General features: G+C 40.4%; 1 long non-coding RNA gene across 7 annotated transcripts; it reads left to right on the top strand.

Annotated features, from left to right (window-relative positions):
- The first annotated feature begins 1142 nt into the window (after positions 1 to 1142).
- LOC145101535 (uncharacterized) lies at positions 1143 to 4142 on the top strand. Of its 7 annotated transcripts, none has more exons than XR_013705698.1 (5): positions 1143 to 1581; positions 1902 to 2384; positions 2457 to 2894; positions 3016 to 3691; positions 3778 to 4142. It is a non-coding gene; the product is annotated as an uncharacterized LOC145101535 (long non-coding RNA). The 7 variants fall into 7 exon arrangements; XR_013705703.1 differs by adding an exon at positions 1662 to 1732 and having other exon boundaries at positions 1144 to 1581; positions 3016 to 4142; XR_013705702.1 differs by adding an exon at positions 1657 to 1732 and having other exon boundaries at positions 1144 to 1581; positions 3016 to 4142.
- Positions 4143 to 13414: the final 9272 nt, after the last annotated feature.

The raw sequence follows: 13414 nt of genomic DNA, 5'->3' as shown, positions 1-13414 counted from the left end.
AGGCATTAAATAAATCTATTAAAAGATTCAAAATAGTTTTGTGTTTAATGTTATATCTATCATGGAAGAAAAGTTCTATTGAAACAATTTCCAAATGTTATTCAACAAAAAGTGCCCAATAAAACTAAAATTACCGATAATCCGATATGCATTAATATCCAAGTAAGTGTACCTTAATTGATATTTTATTTTAACTCAACGACAAATAGTAATTAATAATAACAATCAATATTTCAAATACAAATTAATAATTAATAACATTTCATATTTACAAATACTAATTAATAATAACCAAATTCACCTATTTTATGGCAACTATCAAGTTTTTTCTAACAACATTAAACCTTAAAAGTGTAAAATCTAAACATAAGCATACTGTATAAAATAAAAAAATTAATTATTACCGTTTGTGGAAAAAACATGAGTTAAGCGAAAAAGTAAATATTTTTACCGAGTTGATCATTTAAACCGAAAAAGTAAAAAAAAAAAAACTTTAATTCAGTTTCCATTGTAACATAGTTTCTTTAAGGTTTGGTTGTTGAGCCGACGATAATGGACAATCTAAGATGTTGTGAAAATGATAGATAAATTGATATTCTAACGGATACACAAAAATTTAAAAGCAATTGAGATATTTTGATATTTGTTATTTTCAAATAAAAGACCACAAATGGCTAATTAGGGCTATTTTTCAATTAAAAAAATAAAGAACAACAATCATATATATATATATATATATATATATATATATATATATATATATATATATATTTATTTATTTATTTATTTATTTATTTATTGATGCATAGATTGAAAAAAGTTCAAGGTCTACCGTATTGAATATTATGGACAATGATGTAAACACCAAACTATTTGTGCAAAAGAACTAATCTTTCTTTATAAACTAATTTCTGAAAAAACTATTGACACCCGTCGCTTGGCGCGGGTAAACGGCTAATATATATATATATATATATATATATATATATATATATATATATTAAAGTTATTGTTCCTTAGTTACAGAAAATTTGCTAAAGATTTGGCAAAAATAGTCATTTTTAATGAGATATGTTCAATTGCGATCTCTTTTTTGATTTGTGTTTTTGTGTCATTATATGGATTGTTGGTGGACATGTGGGTTGGTTATCTACCACGCTTACCAGCAGGGTTACCAGGTGTGATCCACCACTTCCTTTCGAAGTGATACGTGTTCTGTACATGTGAGCACCCACCGCCCCAAAAATCCATTCATGTCGCAGTCTGCTTTTCCAAACTACCCTCTCATGACTTCCTTCCTATGCTCTCTATCTCTCTTCTTCCCTGTTCCACCCACGAAAACTCCTAATTGATGTTCAGTTTCTTCCTTATCAGGTCGATCTCCACCGCACCCCCTCCTCTGTCAACCTTTGCTTGCCTTTATTGATCGACGGTGGCTAAGTCATCGAGAACTCCACGATTTTACATGGCGTCCCGATCGACAGCTTGGTCGTTGCCCTCACCGATAAACCTTCCTAATCCTTCTCGATAAACCTTCCCGATCTTTTTAGATGTTGGCAATTTGTTTTTGACAGTGTAGAGGTTGGTGATTCATTTTAATTTTAGTTTTTGATTGACTTTTGATTTTATTTATGATTCCTATTTTTTTAAAAAAAGTTTAGTGAAGGGAAGTTGTGAATAGAGAGGGTATTATTAGTTATGGAATTGGAAGTGATTGGTGATGGACTGTTTGGTGAGTATGATAATATTGAAAAACATTTACCTATCATTCCTTATAATTCTACATAAACAAATGTTTGAATAGATTAATCTTTTCTTGATCTTCTTAGGGATTCATGTTAGTTAAAGAGTTATATTTTGTTAATAATAAGATTAGTATGAGTCGATCTCTTTATGTGCAGGTTCTCACATGCCTTCCTAATCATCAATTTATCAAATTGAAGAAGGCACCTAGATTAGAAGATTATCTACTGTGAAACTATGTCATGCTTATTGGGCCTTTAACCTCTGATGATGATCTGTCTCACATTGTATTGGTTCACATAATTCTTCTACTTGGAAAGGGGTTAATAAGTTTCATTATGATTTTCAGTTATGTCTGATTTCTGGATAATGCTTAGTTATAAGTATTCTGTCTATAAACACAATTTGATTTTGATTTTACTCCATGATAAAGTTATAGGAAATGTTACAATGATGTTGATTTTATAGGATTTATCACCACAATTAGCATAGAAAACATATTAAGAACATTGAACCTGATAGAAGGAGCACTGACCATTGAAGATTTAATTGAAACTGCAATACCTCCTCATGTCTACGAAAACAAAATGGAACTACAGTTGCTTCTGTACAAAAGAATGTTGGTTAACAAGGGCAAAAAGGTAATTATCCATATCTATCTAAATTATAAATTATAATCAATAAATAGTGATGCGATGGATTTTACTTTGAAGTTTGATAGCAATCAATTTCTGTTATGAAGACGCCTTCTCGCCTAGAAGAAGTAAAGGAGGGACTTAGATGGCCTATGAGTTGGCTTCATAAATCAGTGACACATTTATGTTCTCACTTGAAGGACGAAAACTGATGGGTTTTCTTTCTATTAGTTTTTGGACCGGATAAGACTGATGAACCGGACCGGATCGAATGTGGTTACGTTTTTTGGACCCCGGGCCGGTTCTCGTTTCTCGGTTCTACTCTTAATCTTCATTACTTTAAGTTTTAATATTGATGTTCGAACAATTCTCCTGTTTCTGGTGTAGGGATCATGGATGGTTGGGGAGATGAAGGTGTTAATTAGAATTAACCGGTCACAAGAACAAGGTCAATTGAATTTGTTGCTCGAAATGTCCATTTTTGTATTGGATTCCTACACTTAGTTTTAGATGAATGTAAGTATTTGTTTAATAATGATTTTTTAGGTCCCTGATTTTTTTGAAGAAATCCACTCAAGTCTCACGAATCTATTTTCTAACATTTAACATATTTTGATTTCCTCACTAAATTTTGCAGGTAGTTATTTTAGGGCATGCATGTTATAAGTTTGGACGATCTGGCTCCTAATGATGGTTAACACTGAAGAGTATTTTCATCAGTGGCGGAGCCAGGATCAAAGTAAAGGAGTATCCCAATTTTTTTTAGGGTAACCTAATTTTTTCCTGGGGTACTTGGGTTTCCCGGGTTCGGTTTCGGTTTTAAACCCAAATCTTAATCGAATCCTTAGCTAACCTCAAGTCTTGTTATATAAACATGAAGTTGAAGTATATTTTGATACTTGAATCGATGTGGGACTTAAAGTAGATATCAAATAAAGCATGAACATAACAGGTTTATATAATAGAAAAAAATGGTTGAGTTTACATGTGTTTAGCGATGTAGGATAAAATAGCTAGGAAAATAAAACAAAAATAAATAAAGAAGCGAGAATAGAACTCGAGACCTTTGCTTGAATAAGTCAACGTCTTAACCAGCAGACCAACTGTTTGTTTGTGTTTATAAGTGGAGGGATGCGTATATATACACTATACCGATTTTTTTAGGGATACGTAAACAAAAATTACACTACCGAAAAAAATTTGAAGGGTATCTCGGGCTACCCCGGGATCCCCTTGGATCCGCCCCTGATTTTCATATCTGACATGCTTTGTTGGCTGAAATAGATCTTGATTTATGTTATCTTCACATTCAGGTACGAAATGAGTTATCGGTAAGAAATAATATCAAGATTTATATTACATAACGAAACATTCATATTTTGTGGATGATATCTTTCAGTCATGTGACGAAGCTAATGGCACAGTTGCAACTCAGTTAAGCCTCTACGAACAACCCCTATGTGTGCTATGTTGCTATTTGTATAAATACTTTTTTTCTAAACCATATATTACCTCTTTTCCCTCCGGACCCGTTTATGCGTGTGGAACCGAAACATGAAGAGTTGAACCGGGTTCATCCAAATGTGCTTCATTGGACCGATGCTAAGTGGGTTTTTTGCATATCTTAGAATAAAACACTAAAATAGGGCAATATATTTTCATTTTAATGTTTAGCTTAATGTCCTTTATTTTTATTATTTTAAGCATCAAAATTGTAAAAGGGCGAATTGTAGAGAATAGCAATATACTTGACTATACTACCAACTAAGACAATGTTCTATACTTGAATACAAAAGCAACACCTTCCAACCCCTGCAACACGGGAGAACGCATCTAGTTTATAAGAAAGTCCGACCTTCTAGACTATTATTCATTATTCTTTAAAACTATCATGTGTTGAACTATTTCTAGGAAAATTAATTAGACATTCTCGAATTACATTACAAATATGTTTTAGAGAATCTCTAAAAATTTCTTAATTTATTTTTTGAACCGACAAAATTAAATATATAATTTATACCTAAACTAACACCTAATTCTACCTATGTTAACGGCGAGACTAGAACGCTCGACCTCAAAGAAGGAGGGCACCACCTGATACCGCTGTGTTAGAAGCCCTTTTACCAAACATATATGTAACTTTATTGAAATTTAATGATATTCTATTCTTTTTTTTAAACAAAAAATTTAACCTACTTCTAAATTATTTTTAATTTTACAGGTATATAAAAGTACTTAAACCCTCAACCCACTCCGAATCTATACTAATAAATAAGAATAATTTTGTCACATGTCATATTCTCTTTCATTTTAATACTTTTCATTTTCTAGATTTTTTTTGAATTATTTAATATCCACTAGGTATAAAACTCGTGTATTATACGGGTCGATTAAAAAAAATAAAATATTAAAAATTTTAAAATAAAATTTTGAAATAAAGAATGTAAAAAACATATTAATTGCAATTTATTATAATATTTATTACGTTTGATACTTTACATATATAAATATAAGATTATGTGGCTTTTTAATTTTAAAACTTAAAAAAAAAATCATAAATTGACATGTGAATATTATTTATTTAAATAATATCACAAAATGACAAGTGTCAAAATATTTATTTATTATAGTAGAAGAAGATTTGTCATTTTATAGTGTTTTTTTATTCAAATTCTACCTATTAAATGTCACCGCATACTAATTAATTTTATAAATATATTAGTTAATATACATAATAACTTTCTATATATAAATTTTTCCTTCTATTAATATATTAATTAATGTATATGTATATTAATGTATATAATACATTCCAATTGTGAGTTCATATTAATTAATTTTATTAGTATAGATTAATTAAGAGCAAGTTATATAAATAGTCCATACAGTGTAACAAATGTCACAAGCTCAGTCGTTACTTATTTTTTTTATGAACATGTTCTTTATGGTTACCAAAACTTACCAAAACTCGTGTAATACACGGGTCTTACACCTAGTAATAATATAGAATTTCAAAAATTCTTGAATTTCTTCGACTCAAGTTTAGAATACTAATAGTCTTCTATTTCTATAGGGTCAATAGAAACTTTTATATAATATAATCAAAGGAAAATACCCGAAATAGACAAAAAAATTGGGGTGAATTTCTAAATTTAGGCATAAAACAAGAATTTTCCAGCTATAGACATACATTCCGTGGAGGACCTCCGCGGAATGAAGTCATCTCCGCAGACCACTCGAAACTCACATTTTTTAAAGGTTACAAGGTTGTTCCGCGTAGGCCCTCTGCGGATTCAATAAAACCTCCGAGGAGTGAGTTGTTTCGATGTCATAAATTCCTCCACGGAGATGTTGACGAGGAGCTCCGCGGATAGAGTAATGTCTCCGCGGAATGGGTGGTTGGAACGAATTTTTCAAAAACAAAAGTGAGTTTTGTAAATAGATCAGTTTCGTTTTTCATTTTTTGATACACAATGTAACACCCCAAAAATACGGACCAAAAATTTCATTTTAATTAAGTGATTTGCAAAACGTTTGTAACAAAATATCATATGATCATAACATTTAATAAAACATGTCTCGTGGCCGTAACCCAAAACGTAAAACATAATAATATCAGAGTGCAAATCCAAGAAAGACTCATAGTGCGGAAAACAAAGAGCGTGTGTGTGTGATGAGCCGCTACCGCGCCAGCTTCTTCCCCTTGACTGAAGAGGTACCTGAAACAACAACTAAAAACCGTAAGCATGAAGCTTAGTGAGTTCCTCCACTGTACCACATACCATATAACCACATAACATACATATATTGTCAGGCATATCTGGGTGCCCGACCTACCCCTTCGGTCCTCTCGACGGGATACCGACTAACATATATAGGTGCTGGCCTCCCCTTCGGTCCTCTCGACCGGATACTGACTAGCATATATGGGTGCTGGTCTCCCCCTTCTGTCCTCTCGACCGGATAATGGGGACTATTTCACCCCTACCACTACCACATAACACATATCACATAATCTGTCTAGCACGGCTAGGCATGACCGCCCCTTCGGCCCTATCGACCGGTAATCTGGGGACTATCTCCCCTACTGTTACTAGCACATAACATCATATCATACTAGCACATAAACATATCACAGGTAGTAGCAACCCTAGATGAATATCACAGAGACAATCATCTAACATACAACTCCTACTGGTGGGCCGACATTGTGGCCATAGACCCACCGCTACTGGAAGGTAACTCACCTCGAAGTAGCTGTTGATTAGAGCGGGAACTGACTGTCTATTGTTGCTGCTGCTGTCCCGGAAATCCTCCGGCTATAATTCCCACAAAACGTTCAGTCAAACACTACTAGATGTACTGAGGGTAGAATGACTCTTTTACCCTTGACCAGGTCAAAGTCCAAGTCAAATTCAACTTCCAATTGACCCGACTCGCCGAGTTGGCTTGCCAACTCGTCGAGTCCCGTCCTATTCGATCGTCCTTAATCCCGACTCTACCCGTCGAGTTAGGCATTGAATCGACGAGTTCTCCTTCCAAACTGATGTCCAAAAGTCCTTCATCCTACCCGCCGAGTTGTATGAACAACTCGTCGAGTTCATCTTCATCCGAAGAACACTCTATGCTGAGACTCGCCGAGTTGTATGAACAACTCGTTGAGTCCGTTCTTGAGGTAAGAAGATTGCCTTGGACTCGCTGAGTCAGGGCATTGACTCGCCGAGTCCTTCCATGGATGAGTCCGGCTTCCGACTCACTGATTCCACCCATGACTCACTGCTACTCAACATACACGAAAAAGGGGGAAAATCAGGGACTCGCGACTCGACTCGCCGAGTCAGAAGAATGACTCGCCAAGTCGCATGCAATGTTTTCTTATTATATGTACGTCATGAACCATCTGAAAATCTCTGAAGACATACAATTGTTAAGTTTGTATTTATGTTAGGTTTCCATCTTTGATTCATTTGCTTTCAAGGCAAGTTAATTCTTTTAATGACCTGACACAACTTTGTTTGAATTCAGGACCAATTACAAGTATATAAATCTTGTGAAGGAAAGAAAATATACCTTGATGAAATATCTTCTTCTATTATTGAAATTTCTAGAAGGGAAGTTGTTCTATTGGACCGTGGAGTAATTCCCACCAACTCTTTCCCTTATCTTGCTCCTACTGTCCCCTCTGTTAAAAAAACATATCTTTAAGCTCAAGCCCACCAACTGTTCGTAAAAACTCCACACACAAACTTCCATTTAAATTGTAACAGCCCGGAATTCCAGGTATTGTTATATTTATGATTTTGGGTGTTTTAAGAGGGGACTCGGCGAGTTGGAGCTCAGACTCGCCGAGTAGGATCGCGGATCTGGTCGCGGGTTCGCGACTGGACTCGGCGAGTCCGCGCTGTTTAGCGAAACCCTAACTTCCCAGGTTTGGGACATATATAAGGGGCCTTATGGCCGTCATTGTTCACCCTAGTCCTTTGAGTGAAACCCTAATTCGATTGTGAGCATCTGGAGCAAGGTAGAAGACCATTATTGATCTTGGAAGTGTTATTTTGCAAGGAGGAGGAGGCTTGGTTAAGTGAACAACAGGAGAAGCCATATTCTGAGGGTTGGGGACACAGAGCAACGTTATTCAGGTAATATTTTCGAGTTGATCCCTTCTATGTTGATGTGTATATGGATTTAGGGTTTATTGAACCCTTTTGTGGCTAGATTCAGTGTTTCCTTAGTCCCCCAAGCGATTGGAACCCTATATTGGGACCCTTGGAAGTCCAGAGTGTCCCATGCCTGAGCTTTTCGGGAATCAATGGAGGTTTTGGATTGGAATCCTTATGCCTTAGGTCAAAACGTCAATTATGAGTCATGGGGTGTATTATGAGCACCGAAATAAGGACTTTACGTGATGAACCAGTCTAGGAAGGCCAGACCTATGAACTGCCGGAGCAGATCTGACCTTAGAAAGCAGTTTGAGCGGTTGCATGGCATGGACTCGCCGAGTCCGATGAACAAACTCGGCGAGTAGCTTGAAGATTGCCTTAGAATGGTCCTGTCCGGGTTATGGGTTGGATCGGTGAGTCAGGGCGAGTTAGAGAGGGTTAACAGGTGGTCTGAGTAGAACTGGGACTCGCCGAGTTGTTCTTCAGACTCGGCGAGTTGAGTCGGGGTGGCCCCGCGATTCTTCCAGGAGGAACTCGTCGAGTCAGGGGAGATACTCGACGTGTAGAAAGGGAATCTTAGAGAATTGGTGAGGACGTCTAGACTCGCCGAGTCGCCCTAGCGCTCGCCGAGTCTGGTCAAGTTGACCGTTGACCGTTGACCAGAGTTGACCTATGTTTGACTTCTTAGGGATAGTCAAACTTAGAAGATAAAAGTGTTAATAAGAGATGTATGGTGTTATAGGGAGATTGTAGCTCGGCGGATCGAGCACGAGTGACTTCGGGATTTGCTAGCTTTCGATATTCACGAGGTGAGTCTTCTCACTATACCGTACCCGGAAGGGTTTGACTGTGTGACCGGAAGGTCGGATATGATATGTGATATATGTGCTATATGTGATAAGATAATTGTTATGCGTGCTATGCATGTTTATGTGGCCCGGAAGGCATTATGTTATGGGCCGGAAGGCGTGTAATCTGGACCGTAAGGTTGGCGTGGGTAGGACCGGAAGGTTTACCCAGCAGGGACGGAAGTCCCCTGAGACACATGGACCGGGAGGTCAGGGCCTGGAAAGGCGTATGTGCGTAAGTTGTATTTTGGGGAACTCACTAAGCATTTATGCTTACAGTTGTTGTGTATGTGTTTCAGGTACTAGCGAGGTCCGTGGGAAGGCGCCGGCGTGATCTGTACACACTGATAGATGTTTTGTGATCTTGGGATTCATATGATTTGTATTCTGACATGACCCTTGGAATGTTTATGCCTTGTTTTGAATGAAAATACTTTATTTTGAAATGAAAAATTTGTTTGAAAATTTACGTTGTTACATAAATGTAAAGCCAGACACCCCAACGCCCCTAACACCAGTATATGTATGTATTTTTTTATCCAACTTTATGAAAACATACACAAAAACATTGAAATGTCTGTTCTTAAGCATCCTTTCGCCTATAAGACAACAAATTGCTTGATTCATGGTCAATTTTTGAACCTAAAACTTTCAGAGTACTGACGTGAGAATTATTTGAGGTGATTATCTACCATTCATAGATTTGGGTTCCTAGGGTTGATTTTACACATAAAGTCTCCAACTTTACGTGCATGCATGCTTATACAAGTGATTTAAGGACTTTAATGGGGTTAGAAGTGTAGATCTAGGCTTGCTCATGAAAATGGCCCATAAAGGTTGTAGATTTGAGCTTTTAGAGCTCAGATGTGGTCAGATCTGAAGGCTAAACGAACCAAGGAGTCCTCTAAACCACAACCAAGCCAAATAAATGGTTCCAAAAAGTCTTAAAAATGCTCTAATGGAGGTTCAACCATAGAAACATAAGAAGGGGTCGAGTTTTACCTTACAAATCTCTGAAATGGGCTCACAACTTCTGTTCTCCTCCTTCTCCTTGATCTTTCCTCCTTCTCTTCTTCAAAACTTCAAAGAAACACACACAAACACTCAAATCACAAAGGGGAAGGTTAGGGTTTGGCTAAGGTTGCTCTGAGAGTGAAGGGGGAGAGCTTGGGGGCGCATATGGTGGTTTAAATAGGGTGCAAACCCTTGAAATTAGGGTTTCATCAGACAGCGGGGACTCGCCGAGTCGCCAACTTAAACGTGCTCAATATCCCGGATCTACTCGGTGAGTCGGGCCTACAACTTGCCGAGTCCAAGGCTAAAATACAGAATACTTAGATAAATTTTACATACCAGGAACCAGGTGCTACAAATTTCCCCCACTTATTTTAGAATTCGTCCTTGAAGTCTGCTGCTCGATCCTAAAACAGCTCAGGGTAATGCTCCATGATTTCTTCCACCGGCTCCCAAGTCCACTCCGAACCCTTCCGGTGCTGCCATTGCACCTTCACTAATTCCACCCTCTTATTCCTCAGATCCTTCGACTTCCGGTCGAGGATTGCGACTGGGCACTCAATGTAATTCAGGCTGTCATCAACCTGAATATCTTCTAACGGCACTACCGCTGAGTCATCCACTAGGCACTTCTGCAACTGAGAGACATGGAAGGTGCTATGGATCTAACCGAGTTCGGATGGCAGATCCAGCCTATATGCCACCTTGCCCACCTGGGCTACAACCCTGAACGGTCCAATATATATCGGGCCCAACTTGCCCCGCTTCCTGAATCGAATGACGCCCTTCCAAGGCGACACCTTCAGGAGAACCATATCCTCGACCGTCGGCGTAACTTTTCTGCCGACTCTGAGCAGTCTGAAGCCTGCTCCGAACCTGCTGAATCCTCTCGGTCGTCTTGAACACTATTTATGTGCTCCCCATGACCCTCTGGCCAACTTCACCCCAACATATTGGGATCCTGCACCTCCGTCCGTACAACATCTCGAATGGAGGACGGTCAATACTCGCGTGGTAGCTGTTGTTGTACGAGAACTCCGCCAAGGAATGATAGGTATCCCAGCTACCACCAAAGTCCAGCACACACGCCCGTAACATATCCTCCAGAGTCTGGATGGTCCGCTCGCTTTGACCATCCGTCTGCGGGTGAAAGGCGGTGCTAAAATGCAGACGAGTGCCCAACTCATCATGAAACTTCTTCCAAAACCTGGAAGTGAAACGCACATCCCTATCTGAAATCACTAATACCGGCACCCCGTGTCACGCCACTATCTCCCTGATATAGATGTCGGCCAACTTTTCGGCCAAGATACTTTCGTGGATCAGAATAAAATGGGCGCTCTTGGTCAATCGATCCACGATGACCCAAATCGAATCTACTCCTCGCGCAGTCCTGGGAAGCTTTGTGATAAAATCCATCGCAATATCTTCCCATTTCCATAACGGGATATCCAACGGCTGCATCTTGTCGTGCGGTCTCTGATGCTCGGCCTTGAACTTCCTGTAGGTCAAGCACCGCTCGACGTACCAATCCACATCCCGCTTCATGCAGCGCCGCCAATAGTCCAGATGAAGATCCCTATACATCTTCGTCATCCCTGGATGAATGGAGAACCGGGATTTGTGCGCCTCCTCCATCAAGATCTGGCGCACGCCTCCGAGATACGGCACCCACACCCTACGGTGTAGTGTTAATAATCCTCGGCTATCATAATCGAAGGAGGTGACTTGACCCACTATCCGCTCGCCCTTCCGATGCTCCTCCTTCATAGCCTCCTGCTGAGCTGCCCGAATCTGCCCTAACAATGGAGTCACCACCGTCATCCTCATACACACATCCCTGTTCGGTGCCGCCTTACGGCTAAGCGCATCGGCCACCACATTGGCCTTCCCCGGGTGATAAAGGATCTCGCAATCATAATCCTTCACCACGTCCAACCACCGACGCTGTCTCATGTTCAGATTCGGCTGATCCATGAGGTACCTCAAACTCTTGTGGTTTGTGTAAATGGTACATCGAACCCCGTAGAGGTAATGTCGCCAAATCTTGAGGGCGAAGACCACCACCCCCAACTCTAAATCGTGCGGTGGATAATTCGCCTCGTGAGGCTTCAGCTGCCTCGAGGCATAAGCAATGACATGCCCTCTCTGCATCAATACCGCGCCCAAACCTGAAATAGACGTGTCATAGTATACCACAAAATCCTCTACGCCCTCTGGCATGGCTAAGATTGGCGCCTCACACAATCTCTGCCTCAGAAACTCAAACGCTGCCTGCTGATCAGGCCCCCATCGAAAGACCACGACTTTCTTGGTTAACCGTGTCAGGGGTACGACTATCTTGGAGAAGTCCTGAATGAATCTCCGATAGTAGCCCGCTAATCCCAGGAAACTCCGAATCTCGAATGGAGACTTCAGAATCTCCCATCTCATCATGGCCTCCACCTGGCCGGGTCTACTGAAAATCCCCGTTCTGGTTGACAAAGTGCTCAAGAAACTGCACCTCGCGCAACCAAAACTCACATTTGGAGAACTTGGCGTACAAGCTCTCCCTCCTCAAGGTCTCCAACACTTCCTGCAGGTGATCCTCATGCTCCTCCTGCGTCTTGGAATAAACCAAGATGTCGTCAATGAAAACTATCACAAACCGATGCTGACCGATCCAGCATCGGTCTGCACACGCGATTCATGAGGTCCATGAACGCGGCAGGAGCATTGGTGAGCCCAAACGGCATCACCACGAACTCATAATGGCCATAACGCGTCCGAAACGCGGTCTTCTGCACATCCTTCTCCCTGACCCTCATCTGATGATAGTCTGATCACAAATCGATCTTGGAGAACCAAGATGCTCCCTGTAATTGATCAAAGAGGTCATCAATCCTCGGGAGTGGGTAACGGTTCTTCACCTTTACCTTATTCAGCTCCCGGTAATCTATACACATCCGATGCGACCCGTCCTTCTTCTTCACAAACAGGATTGGGGCTCCCCAGGGTGAACTGCTTGGTCGAATAAATCCCTTGTCTAGCAGCTCCTGCAGCTGCGTAGACAACTCCTGCATCTCGGGAGGAGCCAACCGATAGGGTGCCTTGGCTATCAGAGCCGCACCAGGAACTAGGTCTATCCTGAACTCTACCTGTCACTCCGGAGGTATCCTAGGAAGCTCCTCCGGGAACACATCTGCATAGTCTCGCACCAGCGAGACCTCGCTCACCGTCGCCTTACCCGCCTCCCGGGTACCCATAACATACGCGACATATCCTGCGCAACCCTGCTGAAGGTAGCGCCTGGCCCTCGCTGCTGAACATACTGTGGGTCCACGCGGTGGCCCCTCTCCGTGGATCACCAACTCTCCCCCACTTGGGGTCCTGATCCGCAATAGCTGCTGTGTGCAATCTATCACCGCCCCATTAGGGCTCAACCAATCCATTCCTATAATCACTTTGTTCCCACGCAACAGAATGGGAACCAAATCCACCAAGTAGCGCTCCTCAAATAACCTCAGAACAAAAT

The sequence above is a fragment of the Lactuca serriola genome, chromosome 4, assembly GCF_051521515.1.
Source record: "Lactuca serriola cultivar US96UC23 chromosome 4, Lser_US96UC23_V15, whole genome shotgun sequence".
Classification (NCBI taxonomy): Eukaryota; Viridiplantae; Streptophyta; class Magnoliopsida; order Asterales; family Asteraceae; genus Lactuca; species Lactuca serriola.
The sequence above is the reverse complement of the archived record's forward strand: the minus strand, read 5'-3'. Positions and strand labels throughout refer to the sequence as shown.